This window comes from Pleurodeles waltl, chromosome 11 (assembly GCF_031143425.1).
Source record: "Pleurodeles waltl isolate 20211129_DDA chromosome 11, aPleWal1.hap1.20221129, whole genome shotgun sequence".
NCBI lineage: Eukaryota > Metazoa > Chordata > Amphibia > Caudata > Salamandridae > Pleurodeles > Pleurodeles waltl.
In genome coordinates this window covers 177,111,457-177,132,704 of record NC_090450.1, presented here as the reverse complement: position 1 = coordinate 177,132,704, position 21,248 = coordinate 177,111,457, and the positions used below count along the sequence as shown (strand labels likewise).

Genomic DNA, 21,248 nt, shown 5'->3' with positions numbered 1-21,248 from the left:
GGCTTGACAGGTGGGGCAGGAGAGGCAAAACTCCTTAACCATGTTGGACATATTGGGCCAGTAGAAGTGGTTGACTAACCTCTCCCACGTCTTGGTTTGTCCCAAATGTCCAGCAAGGGGAATGTCATGGGCCAATGTTAGGATGAACTCTCTGAACAGCTGAGGCACTACCACTCTCCTAGTGGCACCAGGTTTGGGGTCTCTGGCCTCAGTGTACAGGAGTCCATCTTCCCAATAGACCCTATGCGTTCCATTTTTCTTGCCTTTGGACTCTTCAGCAGCTTGCTGCCTAAGGCCTTCAAGAGAGGGACAGGTTTCTTGTCCCTTACACAGCTCCTCCCTGGAGGGTCCCCCTGGGCCTAAGAGCTCAACCTGGTAAGGTTCAAGCTCCAAAGGCTCAGTTCCCTCAGAGGGCAGAACTTCTTCCTGAGAAGAGAGGTTCCCTTTCTTTTGCTGTGTTGCAGTTGGTTTCCCAACTGACTTTCCTGTTCTCTTGGTAGGCTGGGCCATTTTTCCAGACTCCAGCTCTACTTTTTCACCCTGTGCCTTGCATTGTGCTCTTGTTTTCACACACACCAGTTCAGGGATACCCAGCATTGCTGCATGGGTTTTTAGTTCTACCTCAGCCCATGCTGAGGACTCCAGGTCATTTCCAAGCAGACAGTCCACTGGGATATTTGAGGAGACCACCACCTGTTTCAGGCCATTGACCCCTCCCCATTCTAAAGTAACCATTGCCATGGGATGTACTTTTCTCTGATTGTCAGCGTTGGTGACTGTGTAAGTTTTTCCAGTCAGGTATTGGCCAGGGGAAACCAGTTTCTCTGTCACCATGGTGACACTGGCACCTGTATCCCTCAGGCCCTCTATTCTAGTCCCATTAATTAAGAGTTGCTGTCTGTATTTTTGCATGTTAGGCGGCCAGACAGCTAGTGTGGCTAAATCCACTCCACCCTCAGAAACTAGAGTAGCTTCAGTGTGGACCCTGATTTGCTCTGGGCACACTGTTGATCCCACTTGGAGACTAGCCATACCAGTGTTACCTGGATGGGAGTTTGGAGTGGAACCTTTCTTGGGACAGGCCTTGTCTCCAGTTTGGTGTCCATGCTGTTTACAGCTATGACACCAGGCCTTTTTGGGATCAAAGTTTTTACCCTTGTACCCATTGTTTTGTGAAGAGGCTCTGGGCCCACCCTCCTGTGCAGGTTTTTGGGGGCCTGTAGAAGACTCTTTACTATTTTTAGTTTTGGTTGTCTCATCACCCTTCTGCTGGGGAGTCTTTGTGACCCCTTTCTTTTGGTCACCCCCTGTTGAAGTCTTGGACACCCTTGTCTTGACCCAATGGTCCGCCTTCTTTCCCAATTCTTGGGGAGAAATTGGTCCTAGGTCTACCAGATGCTGATGCAGTTTATCATTGAAACAATTACTTAACAGGTGTTCTTTCACAAATAAATTGTACAGCCCATCATAATTACTTACACCACTGCCTTGAATCCAACCATCTAGTGTTTTCACTGAGTAGTCAACAAAGTCAACCCAGGTCTGGCTCGAGGATTTTTGAGCCCCCCTGAACCTAATCCTGTACTCCTCAGTGGAGAATCCAAAGCCCTCAATCAGGGTACCCTTCATGAGGTCATAAGATTCTGCATCTTGTCCAGAGAGTGTGAGGAGTCTATCCCTACACTTTCCTGTGAACATTTCCCAAAGGAGAGCACCCCAGTGAGATCTGTTCACTTTTCTGGTTACACAAGCCCTCTCAAAAGCTGTGAACCATTTGGTGATGTCATCACCATCTTCATATTTAGTTACAATCCCTTTGGGGATTTTCAACATGTCAGGAGAATCTCTGACCCTATTTATGTTGCTGCCACCATTGATGGGTCCTAGGCCCATCTCTTGTCTTTCCCTCTCTATGGCTAGGATCTGTCTTTCCAAAGCCAATCTTTTGGCCATCCTGGCTAACTGGATGTCCTCTTCACTGGAGTTATCCTCAGTGATTTCAGAGTTGTTGGTCCCTCCTGTGAGGGAACCAGCATCTCTGACTATTATTTGTGGAGTCAGGGCTTGAGAAGCCCTGCTCTCCCTAAGTAGGACTGGAGGGGGGGAATTTCCCTCCAAGTCACTATCTTCATCCTCTGAGTTGCCATCCTCAGAGGGGTTGGCCTTTTCAAACTCTGCCAAAAGCTCCTGGAGCTGTACTTTGGTAGGTTTGGGGCCCATTGCTATTTTCTTTATTTTACAGAGTGACCTTAGCTCTCTCATCTGTAGATGGAGGTAAGGTGTGGTGTCGAGTTCCACCACATTCACATCTGTGCTAGACATTATGCTTCTAAAAGTTGGAATACTTTTTAAGAAACTAAAACTGGTTCTAGAATCTAATTCAAACTTTTACAAACTTTTAAACTCTAAAAGAAATGCTAAACAGGATCTAACACAAGGCCCTAGCAGGTCTTTTAAGAATTTAGAAAACTTTTCAAATTGCAAAAATCAATTTCTAATGACAATTTTGGAATTTGTCGTGTGATCAGGTATTGGCTGAGTAGTCCAGCAAATGCAAAGTCTTGTACCCCACCGCTGATCCACCAATGTAGGAAGTTGGCTCTGTATGTGCTATTTCAAAGTAAGGAATAGCATGCACAGAGTCCAAGGGTTCCCCTTAGAGGTAAAATAGTGGTAAAAATAGATAATACTAATGCTCTATTTTGTGGTAGTGTGGTCGAGCAGTAGGCTTATCCAAGGAGTAGTGTTAAGCATTTGTTGTACATACACATAGACAATAAATGAGGTACACACACTCAGAGACAAATCCAGCCAATAGGTTTTTATATAGAAAAAATATCTTTTCTTAGTTTATTTTAAGAACCACAGGTTCAAATTCTACATGTAATAGCTCATTCGAAAGGTATTGCAGGTAAGTACTTTAGGAACTTCAAATCATCAAAATTGCATGTATACTTTTCAAGTTATTGACAAATAGCTGTTTTAAAAGTGGACACTTAGTGCAATTTTCACAGTTCCTAGGGGAGGTAAGTTTTGATTAGTTTTACCCGGTAAGTAAGACGCTTACAGGGTTCAGTTCTTGGTCCAAGGTAGCCCACCGTTGGGGGTTCCGAGCAACCCCAAAGTCACCACACCAGCAGCTCAGGGCCGGTCAGGTGCAGAGTTCAAAGTGGTGCCCAAAACACATAGGCTAGAATGGAGAGAAGGGGGTGCCCCGGTTCCGGTCTGCTTGCAGGTAAGTACCCGCGTCTTCGGAGGGCAGACCAGGGGGGTTTTGTAGGGCACCGGGGGGGACACAAGCCCACACAGAAACTTCACCCTCAGCGGCGCGGGGGCGGCCGGGTGCAGTGTAGAAACAAGCGTCGGGTTTTCAATGTTAGTCTATGAGAGATCTCGGGATCTCTTCAGCGCTGCAGGCAGGCAAGGGGGGGATTCCTCGGGGAAACCTCCACTTGGGCGAGGGAGAGGGACTCCTGGGGGTCACTCCTCCAGTGAAAGTCCGGTCCTTCAGGTCCTGGGGGCTGCGGGTGCAGGGTCTCTCCCAGGCGTCGGGACTTTAGGTTCAAAGAGTCGCGGTCAGGGGAAGCCTCGGGATTCCCTCTGCAGGCGGCGCTGTGGGGGCTCAGGGGGGACAGGTTTTGGTACTCACAGTATCAGAGTAGTCCTGGGGTCCCTCCTGAGGTGTTGGATCGCCACCAGCCGAGTCGGGGTCGCCGGGTGCAGTGTTGCAAGTCTCACGCTTCTTGCGGGGAGCTTGCAGGGTTCTTTGGAGCTGCTGGAAACAAAGTTGCAGCTTTTCTTGGAGCAGGTCCGCTGTCCTCGGGAGTTTCTTGTCTTTTCGAAGCAGGGGCAGTCCTCAGAGGATGTCGAGGTCGCTGGTCCCTTTGGAAAGCGTCGCTGGAGCAGGATCTTTGGAAGGCAGGAGACAGGCCGGTGAGTTTCTGGAGCCAAGGCAGTTGTCGTCTTCTGGTCTTCCGCTGCAGGGGTTTTCAGCTAGGCAGTCCTTCTTCTTGTAGTTGCAGGAATCTAATTTTCTAGGGTTCAGGGTAGCCCTTAAATACTAAATTTAAGGGCGTGTTTAGGTCTGGGGGGTTAGTAGCCAATGGCTACTAGCCCTGAGGGTGGGTACACCCTCTTTGTGCCTCCTCCCAAGGGGAGGGGGTCACAATCCTAACCCTATTGGGGGAATCCTCCATCTGCAAGATGGAGGATTTCTAAAAGTTAGAGTCACCTCAGCTCAGGACACCTTAGGGGCTGTCCTGACTGGCCAGAGACTCCTCCTTGTTATTCTCATTATTTTCTCCGGCCTTGCCGCCAAAAGTGGGGCCTGGCCGGAGGGGGCGGGCAACTCCACTAGCTGGAGTGTCCTGCTGGGTTGGCACAAAGGAGGTGAGCCTTTGAGGCTCACCGCCAGGTGTGACAATTCCTGCCTGGGAGAGGTGTTAGCATCTCCACCCAGTGCAGGCTTTGTTACTGGCCTCAGAGTGACAAAGGCACTCTCCCCATGGGGCCAGCAACATGTCTCGGTTTGTGGCAGGCTGCTAAAACTAGTCAGCCTACACAGATAGTCGGTTAAGTTTCAGGGGGCACCTCTAAGGTGCCCTCTGGGGTGTATTTTACAATAAAATGTACACTGGCATCAGTGTGCATTTATTGTGCTGAGAAGTTTGATACCAAACTTCCCAGTTTTCAGTGTAGCCATTATGGTGCTGTGGAGTTCGTGTTTGACAGACTCCCAGACCATATACTCTTATGGCTACCCTGCACTTACAATGTCTAAGGTTTTGTTTAGACACTGTAGGGGTACCATGCTCATGCATTGGTACCCTCACCTATGGTATAGTGCACCCTGCCTTAGGGCTGTAAGGCCTGCTAGAGGGGTGTCTTACCTATACTGCATAGGCAGTGAGAGGCTGGCATGGCACCCTGAGGGGAGTGCCATGTCGACTTACTCGTTTTGTCCTCACTAGCACACACAAGCTGGTAAGCAGTGTGTCTGTGCTGAGTGAGAGGTCTCCAGGGTGGCATAAGACATGCTGCAGCCCTTAGAGACCTTCCTTGGCATCAGGGCCCTTGGTACTAGAAGTACCAGTTACAAGGGACTTATCTGGATGCCAGGGTCTGCCAATTGTGGATACAAAAGTACAGGTTAGGGAAAGAACACTGGTGCTGGGGCCTGGTTAGCAGGCCTCAGCACACTTTCAATTGTAAACATAGCATCAGCAAAGGCAAAAAGTCAGGGGGCAACCATGCCAAGGAGGCATTTCCTTACAGGTGCCTATTCATATACGTTTACACAGGCGATCTACAGGGGAGACAGGAAGGAAAAGTAAGTAGTTAGTGAGATGTGTGTTATCAGGATTGAGAGGTCATGAAAGAATAGGACGTTTGCAGCCAAGGACAGGACATACTCGGAATACTGCAATCAAGTGAAGTAATGCTGCTTGGCGGGTATAGCTCTGGTATGAGGTGGATTTTCTAAAGCCTCCCGAGATGTCAATGTGCTTTCTGAGGTTCACTACTGCTGAAGCAGTTAACAAGGAAGTTGCAATGTTCAACACAATGAAGGCATCTTGTTAGGAGACCCTCCATTTTGTGCTCCAGTCACTGCGTCCCTTTTAAGGGAACAGTTTTCTGTGCAAAGGGAATCTCCCACATTCATTACATGAAAACACAATTGCGGGGAAGACCATCAGTGAACTATTCATAAGAGGTTTATTGGACATCTCTCCGAGAGGTACAGGTAACAGCCCCAGCATACCATTCAACACCAAAACTGAATTCTGACCTTGATTGTTGAGGGGTCAATTACACCCAAAGTCAAGCAGAGGATAATGTTCAGTGGATGGTGCAACCAAAGCATATAAAACATATTCGATGGTATTGCAGATGCCAAGGCCACTAAGAAAATCTTGAAATAGGACCAAAGCTGATATAATTCGTGCAGTACAGAGATGGTCCCATAAGCTGCTACAAGCTCTCACACAGTAAGCCATAAATGGCTGAGGCTTAAAAGAAATATTAGCAGCTATGGCCGGTAATAACAAATCACATTAAAATGAGCAAAAAATAGGTCATGCTTACATTGGAGACTCGGTCAAATGGCCAGGTCTAGAAATATATGAATTTGGGTGCGACCTCCAGGATAGGCTTTAATCTCAGATTTTGTCTCAACCTCTGGAGGTCAATACTGCCCTTTCCAATGTGTTGGGAGATAGCAACGTGCCAAAGCACTCAAGTTTTTCAAGAGAGTGAGAATTAATTATCACATGAACTGACATCACGTAACCGATGACATCAATGGAAATATGAAAAGAGACATCAGTAAAATTGAAAAAATGAAAGTTAAAAAAAAAATACCACCAAATAGTCACTAGTCCCTTGTCTTACAAAAGTACTGGAGCAGTACTCTCATGTATCTGAAATAGGGTTGTGAGAAATTCGGGTAATTTGCTTTCACGTAATTATGCAATAGTTTGGAAAAATGACATGAAATTGCCAGATGTGCGTAGTAACACAATTTTGAGAATTTCCATTAAAAAATGTAACATGAGATTATTTTGATGCAACAAATATTTTGCCTGGACCTACTCTAAAGCAGGTCTGCACGAGTGATACCTGTGGTGGAATCATTTATAGAACTCTTTACTTCTCCCAAGACCTGCTTTGCCCACAAAAGAGCTCTGACTGGAGTTGCATTTCCAATTCAGGTTCCACACCTTCTCACCAGGTATGCTAGTTAGCCTGCTGTCAGTGAGAGATAAGCCAGGTCTCAAATTTTGTGAGTCTCTCCCACAAAGCCCGAGACGTGAGGTCTCTGACATCTGTAACTGTAATACATATAAACATATGTAATATGGTGTTACATAAACACAACACTGTTTATCACCATGAAATGTAGGCACATATCCTCTATGTCCCAGGGTCACGCATACGCCTTCAGTCAGTCATGGCATTTCACACTTTTCCATTCTGAGACTTGTACTTTTATTTCATGTGGATTTTCCAAGTAAACATGTAGGAAAGTCCTAATTTTATAAAAGACATGGAGGTAAGTATTATGCTTTTTAACCTTCTTTCATTTAATTCAATACCAGCCAGGTAAATAAATGCTTAACAAACAGAAAAGAAAACTGCACATCTCATCAGGCTTAGGTGATGAACTACAGATGGAGGACACACAGGTGCTACATTAGAGTCAGTCCCTTCAATCTTTGTCCTTCCTTCTTTTTTGCATAAGGCAGGTCATCAAATCATTAATTGTAGTTGGCCTGAAAGTATGAAATTGTGAGTGACCCCACCGGGATTGTTCATCAGATCCTGATATTTGCAAAAGATCCAGACACCAGATCTGAGAAGGCCAATAGGGAGTTATGATTACTAGGGATGACGGTTCACTGTGTGCCTTTGACAGGCAATGTAAAACCATGAAGAAGGGAGTGAAAGAATAAGGAAGGCCTCTGTACCAAGGTTGGAGAAACACATCTGATGCCAGAGCCATTGGAACCAGCCTCCAACTGTAAAAGTGTGGGATTTGTGCATTCAACCTGGAGGCGAAAATGTCTATTGAGAAAGGGCCCCAAAGAGCCTGAAATTTCTGAAATATGGGAAGATGTAGCTGCCAATCGCTGGAGCTCTGAGGTGACATGAAAACCAATCTGCCTCTATGTTGAGGTAACCGGGAAGGTACTCCACCTTGACTGAAATGTGAAGAAGAACTCAGTATTCCCAGAACTGTTTGGCCAGATTTGCCAGAATATGAGAACAAGTACCTCCGAGACGATCGATATATCTCGCTGTTGTGAGACTGTCCATCCTAAGAAGAATGGAGCACCATACTCAATCTTTTGTGAAACAGTGGTTAGCAAAGGAACCTACAAAAAGCTCTAAATAGTTGCTATGCATTGAAGACTTCCTCCCTGACCATGCGCCTCCAGTCGAGAATTAGCCGCAACATTCGGCCCACCCTGACAAACTTGCATCAGATTCTAAAAGAAGATTTGGTGTCATATTGAAGATTGATGTGCTGTTTCAGGCCTGTATGTTTTTCTAGCTACCATGCGGACTCTTGGTTTCCTGATCTAAGGTTATATGATCTGAGTATAAAAGGCCTCTTTTCTCAGTCTTTGTAATGCTCCGTAGTATAGAGGGCCTAGGAAGATATCATGAATGGATGAAAATAGGAGGTCTACTATCCGAGCTAAGTGGCGTAAGGCTATGGTAGGTGAGTGTAAGAGCCAAGGCAATTCTTTTATTATTAACTTAATTTTTTCTAATGGAAGATGGAGAGTAGTGGACACAGGATTCACTACAAAACCTAGAAACTCCAGAGACTGAACAGCTGATAGATGGGATTTGTGCTGGTTTAAGACAAAACCCAAAGTTTCACAAAGGATAATTGTGTATTGTAGATAAGAATAGAGAGTATCTTTGTTCTGTGATATTATCAGAATGTCGCCCAGATAAACAAGAAGACAAATACCTTGTGATGGGAGATGTGTGATAACTGGCTTAAGAAGCTTAGTGAAACACCAAAGATCAGATGAAAACCCAAAGGGAAAGGCAGTGAATTTGTAAAATGACTCAAGTGAAACTGGAGATACTCTTGATGTGGAGGGAAAATTGGGACTGAAAGGCAGGTGTCTTTTAAGTCCAAACACACCATCCAATCTATGGACTGAAGAGAATCACACAGATGAAGAATAGTTTCCATCTGAAAATACAGGTAAAGAACAAAGTGATTGAACGATCAAAGATTTATGACGGGACATCATTTTATGTTCTTTTTACTTACAAGAAAAATATTGCTTAAAAAACCTGATGTAAGGAAATTAGTTGAAAGGATTGCCTGTTTGAGTAATAAATCCTGAACCTTTGGATCTACGAGGAGGGAATAGGCATGTGAAAACTGAATATTGTGTGGAAGAGGAATCTGATACAGAGTGTCTAAAAATTCAATGTGATAACCTTGGTCGGTTTGTAATATCAAAGGATCTCTGGTTAGGTTTGACCGAGCATGATGGTCCCCCTAGAGCAATAGCAACTGGTTGCATGCTTACCATTCTCATTGATGTATCTGGATTGCCCTCAAAAGCGACCTCTGCCGCTGCGCTGTCTTTGAGGGTAGAATGTTGGACGTTGGTGATTGTATCCTGTTTGACCTGGATTTTCTGGATATTGGGACCTGTTGCTGTGAAAACAACTGGCCGAACGGCCCCCTCTTCTACCAGTCCTGGTGAAAACACGCTGTTCAAAAACCTTCCGTAGGGACAGCTGTGCTTTGCCGATAGACCTTAGTGTATCAACTTGTCTAGAAATGTCCTTGATGAAAGAATCACCAAGTAAAAGGCCATTAGCCTGAGGACCCATTTCCATAGAGGCTAATTCAGTTAGTTTGGGATCTATTTTAATCAGCAAACCTTTACGGCGTTCCAGAGATATAGCAGAGTTAGCATTGCCTAGAAAGCAGGATCCAGTTTGAGAAGTCACTGGGATCAATGTCCCTAGCTTGTTCTGCCATCTCAAAAGTTTTGGTCACTGGGCTCATTGCACCAAAAAGTTTGTCTTAATAGGAGGACAATGCTCTGTCAATACCTTTTTTGGGGTCCTTGTTATATTTGGAGAAAAAAGTCAGTACATTTGGATGCTGGTCAGAGTTGTGAGCACCTTGTTGCCAATGAGAGTTCTAGGGCATTCAGATTTCATTTGTTTCTATTTGGTTTATAAAGCGGTTGTCGCATCCTATGTTTAATATATTCCTCCACACGGGAGGAAGCGGACCAATCTGTAGACAATGGGTGAACGAGCAATAAATCTGAATCTGGCTTTGAAATTTTCTTTAACTTCCACTTAGAGGGTTGAAACCAAGTGGAATCAGTCTGATCGGAATTCGTGTCCGGAGTATATAGAACGACTTCAGACCCGTCATCCTCATTGAACAGAGCCATCATCCTCATTGAAAAGGATACCTTTATCCATATGTTTAAGTTTTTCTGTATGTTTGCGTACCTCTAGAGAAGAGGGTAGTGTATCGGATTTGTCACCACCTTCCTGTAGAGATAAAACATCTCCAATCATAGCACAGGCGGCGTCAGTAATCTTGAGAACAGTTTGATCTGCTGAATTGCCTGGTCCCAGGGAATTAGACATTGAGCCCTTCGAAAAACACGTTTTTTTTTTACAGATTTGAAGTGGAAATGAACTTTGTATGAATCAGTGCCCTTATTTAGTATAATGTGAGGAAGACTGCGCCTACCAGCAGAAAGGATCTGGGCCAGAATTGCTTCACGACACTCCTGCTGATGTCCTGGACAGTAGAATGCATTGAGGAATTAACTGCTGTGGAGACAGAAGTACTTACAATTTGTTTTGAATTTGATTTAAAAACCTCATTTTTATTGATTGTTTCATCAGACATTTGTTCTGACATTGTTTTATGGTTTATAATGACCACCAGCCAGTAGGTGGCAGCAAAGTAAACGGACTAGCACAATTCACAATACTTTCCCAGAAGAATATGATGACTTTTTCTAAAACATACCGTGAAAAGCAAACACACTAACACTATTTTTACAATAAGTAAAATGTAATAGGTAGCACTGGATTTCTAGTACATATAGAAAGCGTAACCCCTGACAGCTGTGCTAGGTAAACTGAGCTCTGAGGAGCTTTCCACAGCTGGTCACAAGCAACGGCCAGCCCGAGAGACTATAAAAAGGACGTGAGCTCTGGCGGAGGCGGCAGGACAAAGCAGAAGAGACACACTCATGAACACGGTAAATCCTGTGACTCTAGTAGACACCCTGTGTGGCCTCCATCCGTTGTTCATCAGCCTGATAGGATTTGTAGTTTTCTTTCTTGTTTGTTAACCATTTAATTACCTGACTGCTATTGAATTCAATGCAAGAGAGAAAACGTTAATACGAGCCTCCGGTTTTGACATATATTTAAGGGAATCCGGCAAGACCTGGCTGAAAGTCTCCCAGATAAGGTGGATCCTCTTGTCAGAGGTGTCATACTGTTAACAGCATTGGTCGAAGTGGACAGGATCAAAGGACCACGATGTGCCCCTACTTTTAGGATTTATGAAACACCGTTTCCCTACTTTTTGTAAATTGATAACCATCCTGAGTGGGTTAGGAGAGTTTAAATCCTCAGCTGAAGTGTCATTCAGTGAATCTCCTGTGCAGTGAAGCCAAAGCCAGGCAGACAGCTAAACAAGTGTACTGGCAGGGTGCCTGCTTGCCTCAATCTTCAACTGTAAAGGATGCTTAGGAGCATGTAATTGCTTTAACCCCTTCACTGCCAGGCCATTCCCCCTCAGGTGCCAAGCCTTTTGTTGGGCTATTTGGAGCAGTTCGCGCTTAGGCCCTCATAAATTTTTGTCCACATAAGCTACCCATGCCAAATTTGCGTCCTTTTTTCCAACATCCTAGGGATTCTAAAGGTACCCAGAGTCTGTGGGTTCCCCTGCAGGAGACCAAGAAATTAGGCAAAATATAGCAGAGTTTGTTTTTAAAATGGGAAAAAGGGCTTGTGTGTTTTTCCCTGACAATGGCATCAACAAAGCGTTTGTGGTGCTAAAATCACCATCGTCCCAGCTTTCAGGAACAGGCAGGCTTGATTCAGAAAAACACATTTTTCAACACAATTTTAGCATTTTACTGGGGCATACCCCATTTTTACTATTTTTGTGCTTTTAGCCGCCTTCCAGTTAGTGACAGAAATGGGTGTGAAACCAATGCTGGATCCTGGAAAGCTAAATATTTCTGTAAAGTAGACAACATTCTGAATTCACCAAAGGGTCATTTGTGTAGACCCTACAAGGTTTTCCTACAGAAAATAACAGCTGAAATAAACAAATATTGAAATTAAGGTGAAAAAAAGCAATTTCTCTTCACGTTTTACTCTGTAACTTTTTTCTGTGATGTGAGGTTTTCAAAAGTAATATACCGTTCCATCTGCTGGACTCTTCTGGTTGCAGGGATAAATTTGGGGTTGTAGGTTCATCAAGAACCCTAGGTTCCCAGAGCCAATAAATGAGCTGCACCTTGCAATGGGTTTTCCTTGTATACCTGGTAAACAGCAATTCATTTGGTGAAATATAAAGAGTGAAAACTAGATATTAAGGAAAGCTCTGTATTTCCAAAATGGGCACATGATAAGGTGTTGAGAAGCAGTGGGTATTTGCACATCTCTGAATTCTGGGGAGCCCATACTAGCATGTGAATTACAAGGCATTTCTCAAATAGATGTCTTTTTTACACACTGTCTTACATTTGGAAGGAAAAAATGTAGAGAAATAGAAAGGGCAATAACACCTGTTCTGCTATTCTATGTTTCCCGATGTCTCCCAATAAAAATGGTACCTCACTTGCCTAAGGGGTCGCTCCCCTTGCGTGAAATTGACGCAAAAAAAATAAAAATCCCTGGTTGCTAGTGGTTTCTGCCCCCCTTGGGGGCAGGTTGGCCTAATAAAAATAGGCTGATCTGCCCCAAGGGGGACAGAAAGGGAGAGACCCTTGCCTAAGGGGTCGCTCCCCTTGCGTGAAATTGACGCAAAAAAAATAAAAATCCCTGGTTGCTAGTGGTTTCTGCCCCCCTTGGGGGCAGGTTGGCCTAATAAAAATAGGCTGATCTGCCCCAAGGGGGACAGAAAAGGCCTAAAATAAATTTGCCCCCCCCAAGGGGAGCGACCCTTGCCAAAGGGGTCACTACCCATCTGTAAAAAAATAAAAATCCCTGGTGCCTAGTGGTTTCTGCACCCCCCCTCCTCCCCTGGGGCAGATTGGCCTAATTACAGTAGGCCGGTCTGCCCCCATGGTGGGCAGAAAAGGCTTTAAAAAAAATTTACCCCCCCCCCCAGGGAACGACCCTTGCCCAAGGGACCGCTCCACTTATTCATTTATATATAAAAACAAATCCCTGGTGTCTAGTGGTTTCTGCCCCCCTTGGGGCAGATTGGCCTAATAAAAATAGGTCAACCTGCCCCCAAGGGAAGCAGAAATGGGCTAAAAAATAATGTCCCTCTCAGGGGAGCGACCCTTGTCTAAGGGATTGCTCCCCTCCTCCAAAAAAAAAAACAATCCCTGGCGTCTAATGGTTTCTGCCCCTCCCGGGGGCAAATCGGCCTAATTACATTTGCCGATCTGCTCCTGGAGGGGGGAGGTGAGCAGAAAAGGATTTTAAAAAATTGCCCCCCTAGGGAGCGACCCTTGCCCAAGGGGCCACTCCCCTTATTCACAAACAAAATAAAAACAAACTCCCTGGTGTCTAGTGGGCATTTCTGCAGCCTGATCGCATCGCAATCGGGCTGCAGAAATGCTTACAGAGACATGAAAGAAAAGGCCTTTCCTTTCCTTTCATGCCTCTGCCTGCCCCCACCTTCCGGTCGGAAGAGAAATGGTTAGCATTTCTCTTCTGCATCGTGGTGACCTCTAATGAGATCAGAGCTTGATTTCCACGGATGTCATCAGGTGTCACTGAGGGGGCTGTGGGGGGATGGGGTGTAAGGGGAAGCAATTCCCCTTCCATCCCTGCCCTGAGGGTGTGGGTGGGAGGCTCATGGGGGTAGCGCTAGCGCTCCCGTGAGCTGGGTGCAGGATGAGCTGGTCTCATCCAGGGCACCCAGGGGGTTAACTGACCTAATCACTCAAGCTTTGTGATGACAAATATTTTTTTTTTTACAGTGGTAGTGCAGAGAGTTAACAACTGGTATGTGAAGAGCATGTTTTTAATTGTCATTGTATTTATAGCCTGCTTAATACACCTGGCGATGTTGAAGGGACAGTAATGTAAACAAAAATCATCACATACACTCTGGAAATTACTAAAATCTGTATTTTGGAAGTACCATTTTATATTAAACATTTTGAACACTTTGTAGCAGTCCTTCTGATACTGTGTTTAACGCAAGTTTAAAATAATGAATTATATATTCACAGTGCTTTCTGTGACCTCAAAGCACTAAAAATACAAGTAACTTTTCTCCACTGCACCAACCAAGACTTAATTCTGTGGCTCAGTGTTTACTCATGATGTACTGTAGTGCATTTCCAAATGAGTAACAACTTTTTTAAATGTCATTTTCACTTAAGCTACATGTTATTTTATATGTATCTACCTAACGGTGAAAGGCCAAAAAAAATTAGAATATTTTTTTTAGTCACTCCGATCCCGCCCAAACTCTCACTGACCCTGCCCGCATGAAGCATTTCAGTTCCCTTACTTTTTTTAATGCACTTCCACCGCTGGTTAACAGTTACAAAAACTTTATATTATGTGGTTGACTCGGAGTTTCTATCGTTATCAGTTAACCCTTTAAAGTAAGCTAAATAAAAACAGGGGTTTTAATCCACTCGTCTCATAAGCAGATACTAAAGCATAAACAAGCCCAGAAACAGGGATGACTAAGGGTCGTGCATGGTGGACAAACTTCAGTGATAAGCGGAGAACTCGAGTCGTTCCGCCGCACCCTTTTGGAAAAACGGTAATACACCTTTAACCCAAGAATGTCACCTTTCTGTTTCATTTAAAAAACGACGTAGCGCAAGAAAACAATGAAAATGCCACTCTCCTGCGCGCTGCGCTGCCTACCTGCAGCACTCTTGTGTGCTCGGTTCCTGCAGCAGCTCACCTCCTGCACAGACCTCTGCTGGCTCTGTTTTGGGGCTTAGATTGTGTGCTGCTGCGATCGCCTCTCTGTCCTGTCGGTGTCCCTGTGATTCCTTCTCCTCTTGCTGCAAGAGCCGGGTTCAAGCCGAGTGCTTTGCGACTCTCACTGTTTGGTCTTCAGCATTGCAGAGACGTCATCGAAGCAGAAGATGTTTACTACTGAGAAACACCCGAAGCAAGGCTTGTCTATTAATCTTTCACTCCCCGCATAAAACAAACATTCCCGCCCCGGAGAGTCTTCTCTCATATCAGAAAATAAATCGCTATGAAAGGCTGCATCTTGTAAATGTCAGAAAAACGGTAGGACAACCCACATCTTCCAGGGGCGGCTCCTCAGATGAAAGATAAAATGATGCGGGATTGGGTGATGGGAGGTCGGAGGGAGGAGGAGAGAGTGCACCTAAATTCGCACATAGGTTTCTCCAGCCTGAGAAACTGGACAGATCCCAAGGCTGTGTCTGACCAGGACTGTGTCTGAGCAGCAGTCCGAGCCGCTCAGACTAATCCTGGCACTGCTTTCATGCTATGTTTAGCATGAAAGCATCACCAGGATTGCTGGGGAGCCTGTGCTGGTGTCCCAGTGAATGCTGGGACACCAGAAGAAGAGCGCATTGTGGCGAGCTGCGGCAACGAGAAAGGTAAGTGTTTTTTTTTTTTAAGTTGTTTCCCCCTCCCTGTCGCCCCCCCTTAATTGACATTTTTAGTGGCCACCGGTGCCACCCACAACCCCACCCAAAAACCACAACAGCAAACAGGAGACTGCTGACAATTTAGACGGGCAAGCAGTAGTTGTTGCTTTTGGAAGTCAAATGGAACGTGATGTCAATTCTGCAACCCCATACATTTTGGAGACTCAGTGTCCATACCTTTGCAGACTTTGTTTTTTGGTTTTATTTAGAGGAAATGTACTTGAAAAAGAAAGCAGCTGTTTTATTCTGTAAGGACTATAGCAACATATATACATTAGAATTAGTACAAGTGGTAACATATAACCATTGTAGAAGGACCAAATTTAAGAATCTTATAGAAGGCTCTGATGTGTTTCTCTACTGATGTTGCACACTAAAGCTTGTCGCGGCCTAGTGCGAATGAAATAAAACTCTGTGACACATGTTATAGTGTTGCTGGTGGGCTGCACGGACCAGTCCCACTTCTCTCCTGACCACGTCCAGCAGCCACCAGTATTTATTAGGCTGGTCACGTGATCATGAGGCTGTTCCTAAAGGTGGCGATACTCGGGGGTACGCCCTCAGTTCCCCTCCGGTGCCAGCACCTGGTGGTTTTGCCCACGCCCCAGTTGCGTCACTGGGTGCGAAACTACAGGCTCCAGAAAACCGTAGCGTGGAAAAATCTACTGGCTTGGTCATGATTACTATTCCAATTAAGAGAGAATATGCCACAAAGGACCAGTGGAAGTCACCACTTGAGCGTTGATCCTACAAAGTCCAAAAATTACAATCAAATCATGCCACTTCTGGAGTAGGTTTATGGGCAGGTCACAGTAGCCCAGGATGGCTCATGACTGGTTTACAAACCATATCAACAGGGTGCAGGAAGCAAATACACTCCAATCTCCTACTTTCCCAATATGATTTTTGTACATATGGAAAGTAATACCCATTTTCTGTTTGGAGAAGGCATTGTAAATCCCAAGGTCTCATCATTCCTGTTCCATTCGCATTTCCCAGCTTCAAATCCTAATTAACTTTCAACTGTGTTTGGTATTTCCATTTCTGGGGTGTGGGGATACTCAAGCTAATCATGTTGTACAGTGTAGAGATCAGGCCCTTAGTAGAGTCAAAGGTGGATAGTGTAGTGTCTTCCCCAGCCTGTTATCCGCTGAATGACTAGGCCATGCACAGAGATGTAAGTCACATGGATTTATTCCTCTGCGTGTATGTGTGAACTCCCACATTCTTAACCAAGCTTTCATTACATTCTATTCTAGTGATTACATCTCACTGATACGGCGTCCTCTTGGAGCCAGAAATGTTATGTTCTAAATCATGCAAGACACTACATTGCCCCCTCTGTTAAATGAACAATTTCAATTCTTTATAGAAAATCATTGGACATACACAATTATCTACATATTGTACAACTATATCTCTTCAATTAATCTTCTTGGTGCGTAGGTCAGTCAGGCCAATCTGTTTACTGGAAGCTTTAAACTGTAATCTTCAATGTCGGAAATCATTCAAGATGGTAAGGAATCAGCAACAGTCATTGAGTTGTCAGAATCAGTCTTTCTGTCACCAACCCGAGCAAAAGAACGATGAAATTCTGGCCTGTAGTTAGAAGAGTCTCTGGTAATAGACATACCAGGGTGCTGGGCAGTCACTGTGTGTCTTTTGGTAGACACTACCTGGAAAGTTTCAGATTGTAAGGAGCATCAGATTTTCTTTTGCAAAACTGTTGAGTGATCACCAAATTTCATTTTCTGAATGAGAGATCTTTTGCATGTCACCTCTTGTCTGCATAAACTGTCATTTTCTGTTTGTGAATCAAGTCCCTTGCGCAACTCATGTTTTCACTTTTATCTCTTTCTGTGGTCATTGAGGTAATTTGGTCACCATTGCCCCCCTGATCATCAAAGTAGCATGACATTCACCTGTGGTTGAGTGGGCTGTCGAACGATAAGCTCGTAAAGTAGAGTTTAATACTGTCTTTAAACTAAGCTTCTCAAGAGTTGCACGCTGCACTGCTTTCTTTAGCATGCTCATAAAACCCTTAACAAGTCCATTGGCCTGTGGCCATAAGGGTGTGATCTACTGATGCTTTCTGTTCAGATGCTCCAGAAATTCTTTAAACTTTTAACTGTTGAAGGGTGGACAATTGTCAGACTTTGCAATGGCTGCTATGCCCCATGTTGCAAAGATGCTGTCACGTTTTTTGATTACTCACTCATGTTTTGTGGATGAAATATCTTCTATCAAAGCAAAACGTGAATATTTATCTATAATCACCACCAAATGATGTCCATTGTCAAGTGGACCAACAAAATCGATGGTTGTTCTCTTCCAGGTATGTTCAGGGAGTTCTGCCAAGTTGTATGTTGAGTAACTTTGGTTGACAGGCAATTACATATGTGACAGGCCTTCAGTTCCTTTTCACCTCTTTCATCTAAGTATGGTAAACCAACTTGGTTTCAGAGAGCTCTCTTTGTAGCAATAATACATACATACCACGATGTCCTTCGCGAGCCCCTTCAATCACCTTTTGTCGTAGACTCTCTGGAAGCAGGATCCTCGATTCTCACAGTATAACTCCTTCCTGAGTTATGGACAATTCAGCTTTAACATTTTTGTATTTATTACTGAGAGGTTGAATGAGTTTATTCCACGACAAGGTCAATTATGCATCATTGAGTATTTGAGATACTCGTGTTCCTATGTTGCTCCAAAAACCAATATGTCATCGCTATAATTAAATGCATTCACAAAAACCTGTTTGAGGCATCTTATGACGTCTTGAAAAAGTTCTGCAGCCGATGACACACCAAAACTATGGCCCTCATTACAACCCTAGGCGGTCGGTGTTAAAGCGACGGTAATACCGGCAACAGGCCGGCGGTAAAAAAAATGGAATCACGACCATGGCGGAAACCACCAATACAGACAGCCACTTTAACACTCCGACTTTGGTAGCAACAAACACTGCGGGGGTAACCGCCAACAGACAGGCTGAAGACAATTTTCCGCCCACTGTATTACAAGGCACCAATCCGCCACCTTTTCCTGGGCGGTACCAACGCCATCAAAAGCACGGTGGGAACACCTCTCGACACCCAACGAGGAACCAGGATGCCATGGAGCCTGAGTTACAGGTGCTACCAATGTCGGTTTACCTCCTCTTCTACCAGGAGCAACAAAGACGGCGGCGACGACCACTGTGAGTACTGCACCTAGTACACAGGGGAGGGGGGAGGAAAAAGAGAGTGATACACACACGCAACACCCGCCCCCCCACCCTCACCCACAACACCATACACACAAATACATGCCGCAAGATTACAAATACACCCCTTAACCCTCTGGAAGAATGCAAGGACAAAAGGAAATGATTGTAACGTGTGTAATCATCTAAAATGCAGATATGGAAACAGGTCCGTAACAGATCAGTATGTACACATATGTACACCAACTACACAAGTCCGGATAGTCATTCATTCATTGTCCCTGGACCAGTGGTCCCAAAATTCATGGGCGAAGCCCACACATGATACCTGCCTCCAAACGGAGAGAACACTGCTGGCGCATCAGGTCGAATACAAACAGGCACCTCAGGGGGACGGGGAGGGGGGCACCTCAGCCGGATGAAGAGACGGCACCACTGCTCCACGAGGGGGCTCCATGCCCACTGTTTGGTCCTGGGGAGTGCAAAGCCACAGTCTCACAAGTCTCTCAAGTGGGTGGTTTGCCCACTGTTTGGTCCTGGGGAGTGCAAAGCCACAGTCTCACAAGTCTCTCAAGTGGGTGGTTTGCCCACTGTTTGGTCCCGGGGCGTGCAAAGCCACAGTGTCACAAGTATCTCAAGTGGGTGGTTTGCCCACTGTTTGGTCCTGGGGAGTGCAAAGCCACAGTCTCTTTAGTGGATCCTTTTCTCCACTGGTTCTGGAGGGGGCTTAGTGCCCAGAGTGCTTCATCCTGCCAAGGACTGGGGTAGTGGATGCTGTTCTCCACTGGTTCTGGAGGGGGCTTAGTGCCCAGAGTGCTTCATCCTGCCGAGGATTGGGGTAGTGGATGCTGTTTTCCTCTGGTTCTGGAGGGGGCCTTGTGCCCAGAGTGCTTTACATGGTGTGTGGTAGTTCCCATTCCCGCACATGAGTGTCAGAGCCACGTGATTTCCTGGGATCAGATAGCATGATACTCCATGGAGGCAGAGACAAACTCCAGCCTGCAGCGACTCAGCCTGCCAACTGCTGGTACTGCCAGTGCTGAGTGTGGTGCCTCGTGTACGAGGTGCAGGGTCCCAGACGTCTCCTGCAGCCTCGGACGGCTGACGACTGGGGATGATGTCCATGTCGGCTGATGTGGCACAGTAAGAGTACGTCGCGGGGCAGGTGGCGGTGGTTGCGGCGGTGATAGCGGCGGACATGCTGGCGGGGGTGCATGTGTCAGCACCTGTGGAGGGAGACACCAGGACGTCTCCTGCAGCCTCGGACGGCTGCCCACTGGGAATGATGCTGGGGACTGGAGCAGAGGCAGCAGGCATGCAGGTGGCGGTGCTGGTGGCGGTGATTGCGGCGGTGTCCACCGTAGTACAGGTTGCTGTTCTGACCTGCAGAAGGGGTGTCACCAGTCCCTCATCCTGAGGCTCCGTGCCCTGAGCTGCCTTCCCTTTAGCCTTGTGTCCCTTCCCCACCTTGGAAGTCGCTGATGGGACCTTGGCACTGTCCTCTTTTGTCTTGGCCGAGGCCTTGCTGCTTGGTTGGTGCGGCTTGTCCTTACGGCATGTTGTCCCCCTCTTCACCTTGGCAGGTGGCGGAATAGGGTGATCCTTGGCCTCATTAGGTGGCGCACTGGCAGCTCTGAAGGGTGAGGCCCGCGATGTTGCAGGACTTGCAGGGTCCACAGGGCTGGAGGATGTTGTGGCTGAGGTGCTGGGCTGGGCTGGGATCTGGACATCCTAGCCCTAGGGGAAGGACGAGGGGGGGAGGTGTAGGGAAGAGGTCAAATGTAGCTAGGAAAAGTTTTTGAGACACACTGGGATGGGAAGATGGAGGGGGTTTGGGAGTGGAGGAAGAGGTAGTGGTTGTAGGAGGTGTACATCTGCTGAATTTGGGTGAGGGTGCATGGGCTGGAGGCTGTTGTGAAGTGAATGGCTGTTGAGTGGGTGTGTGCCCGTGTTTGTGTACTTGGGGAGGAGGGCTCACAGACACACCGGGAGAGGACACCGGGAACGTGTGAATGGTCGTAGGGGTGGTGATTGCATGTGAGCGGTGTGTGGTGATGGGCGTGCTGTTGATGGAGGTAGTGGCTGAGGATGTAGTGCATGCAGGTGTGAGTGGAGACGAGATTGGGAGGGAGGTGGAGGATGTGGAGGAGGGGGACACAGTGGAGGCAGTGGATGTTGGTGTGTCTGCATGGGTATAGTGCTTGTGTGAGTGCCTGTGGGATGTGTGGTGCTTATGTTTGCCTGCGCCACTTGTGTGTTGATGAGTGTGCATGCTGGTCTGATGGTGGCGCTTGGGATAGGCATAGGTAGAGGGGATTGGGTCTGGGTAGTGAAAGTTGGAGGGGGGAGGCTGGACACAGGGACAATGGCTGCCATCAGTGTTGAGGCCAGAGCCTGAAATGCTCTCTGTTGGGCTGCCACGCCAGAATGAATGCCCTCCGGGTATGCATTTGTTTGCTGCAACTGCCTCTAGACACCCTGGATGGCATTCAAAATGGTTGATTGCCCAACAGTGAGGGATCTCAGGAGGTCAATAGCCTCCTCACTGAGGGCAGCAGGGCTCACTGGGGCAGGGCCTGAGGTGCCTGGGGCGAAGGAGATGCCCATCCTCCTGGGTGAGCGGGCATGGGAAACTCAATGAGGGGCTGCTGGGAGGGCGGTGCTGGTAGGGGGGGTGG

The 21,248-nt window shown here is 46.3% G+C and overlaps 1 protein-coding gene across 7 annotated transcripts in view; it reads right to left on the bottom strand.

Moving 5' to 3' along the window:
- The window catches only part of LOC138265564 (von Willebrand factor A domain-containing protein 5A-like), a 613,576-nt gene extending 598,462 nt beyond the window's left edge, over nt 1-15,114 (bottom strand). For all 7 annotated transcript variants that reach the window (XR_011199384.1, XM_069213382.1, XM_069213384.1 and 4 more), the window contains exon 1: nt 14,596-15,114. The gene's annotated coding sequence lies outside the window, so the exon portion shown is untranslated. The remainder of the gene's footprint in view (nt 1-14,595) is intronic.
- Nucleotides 15,115-21,248: the final 6,134 nt, after the last annotated feature.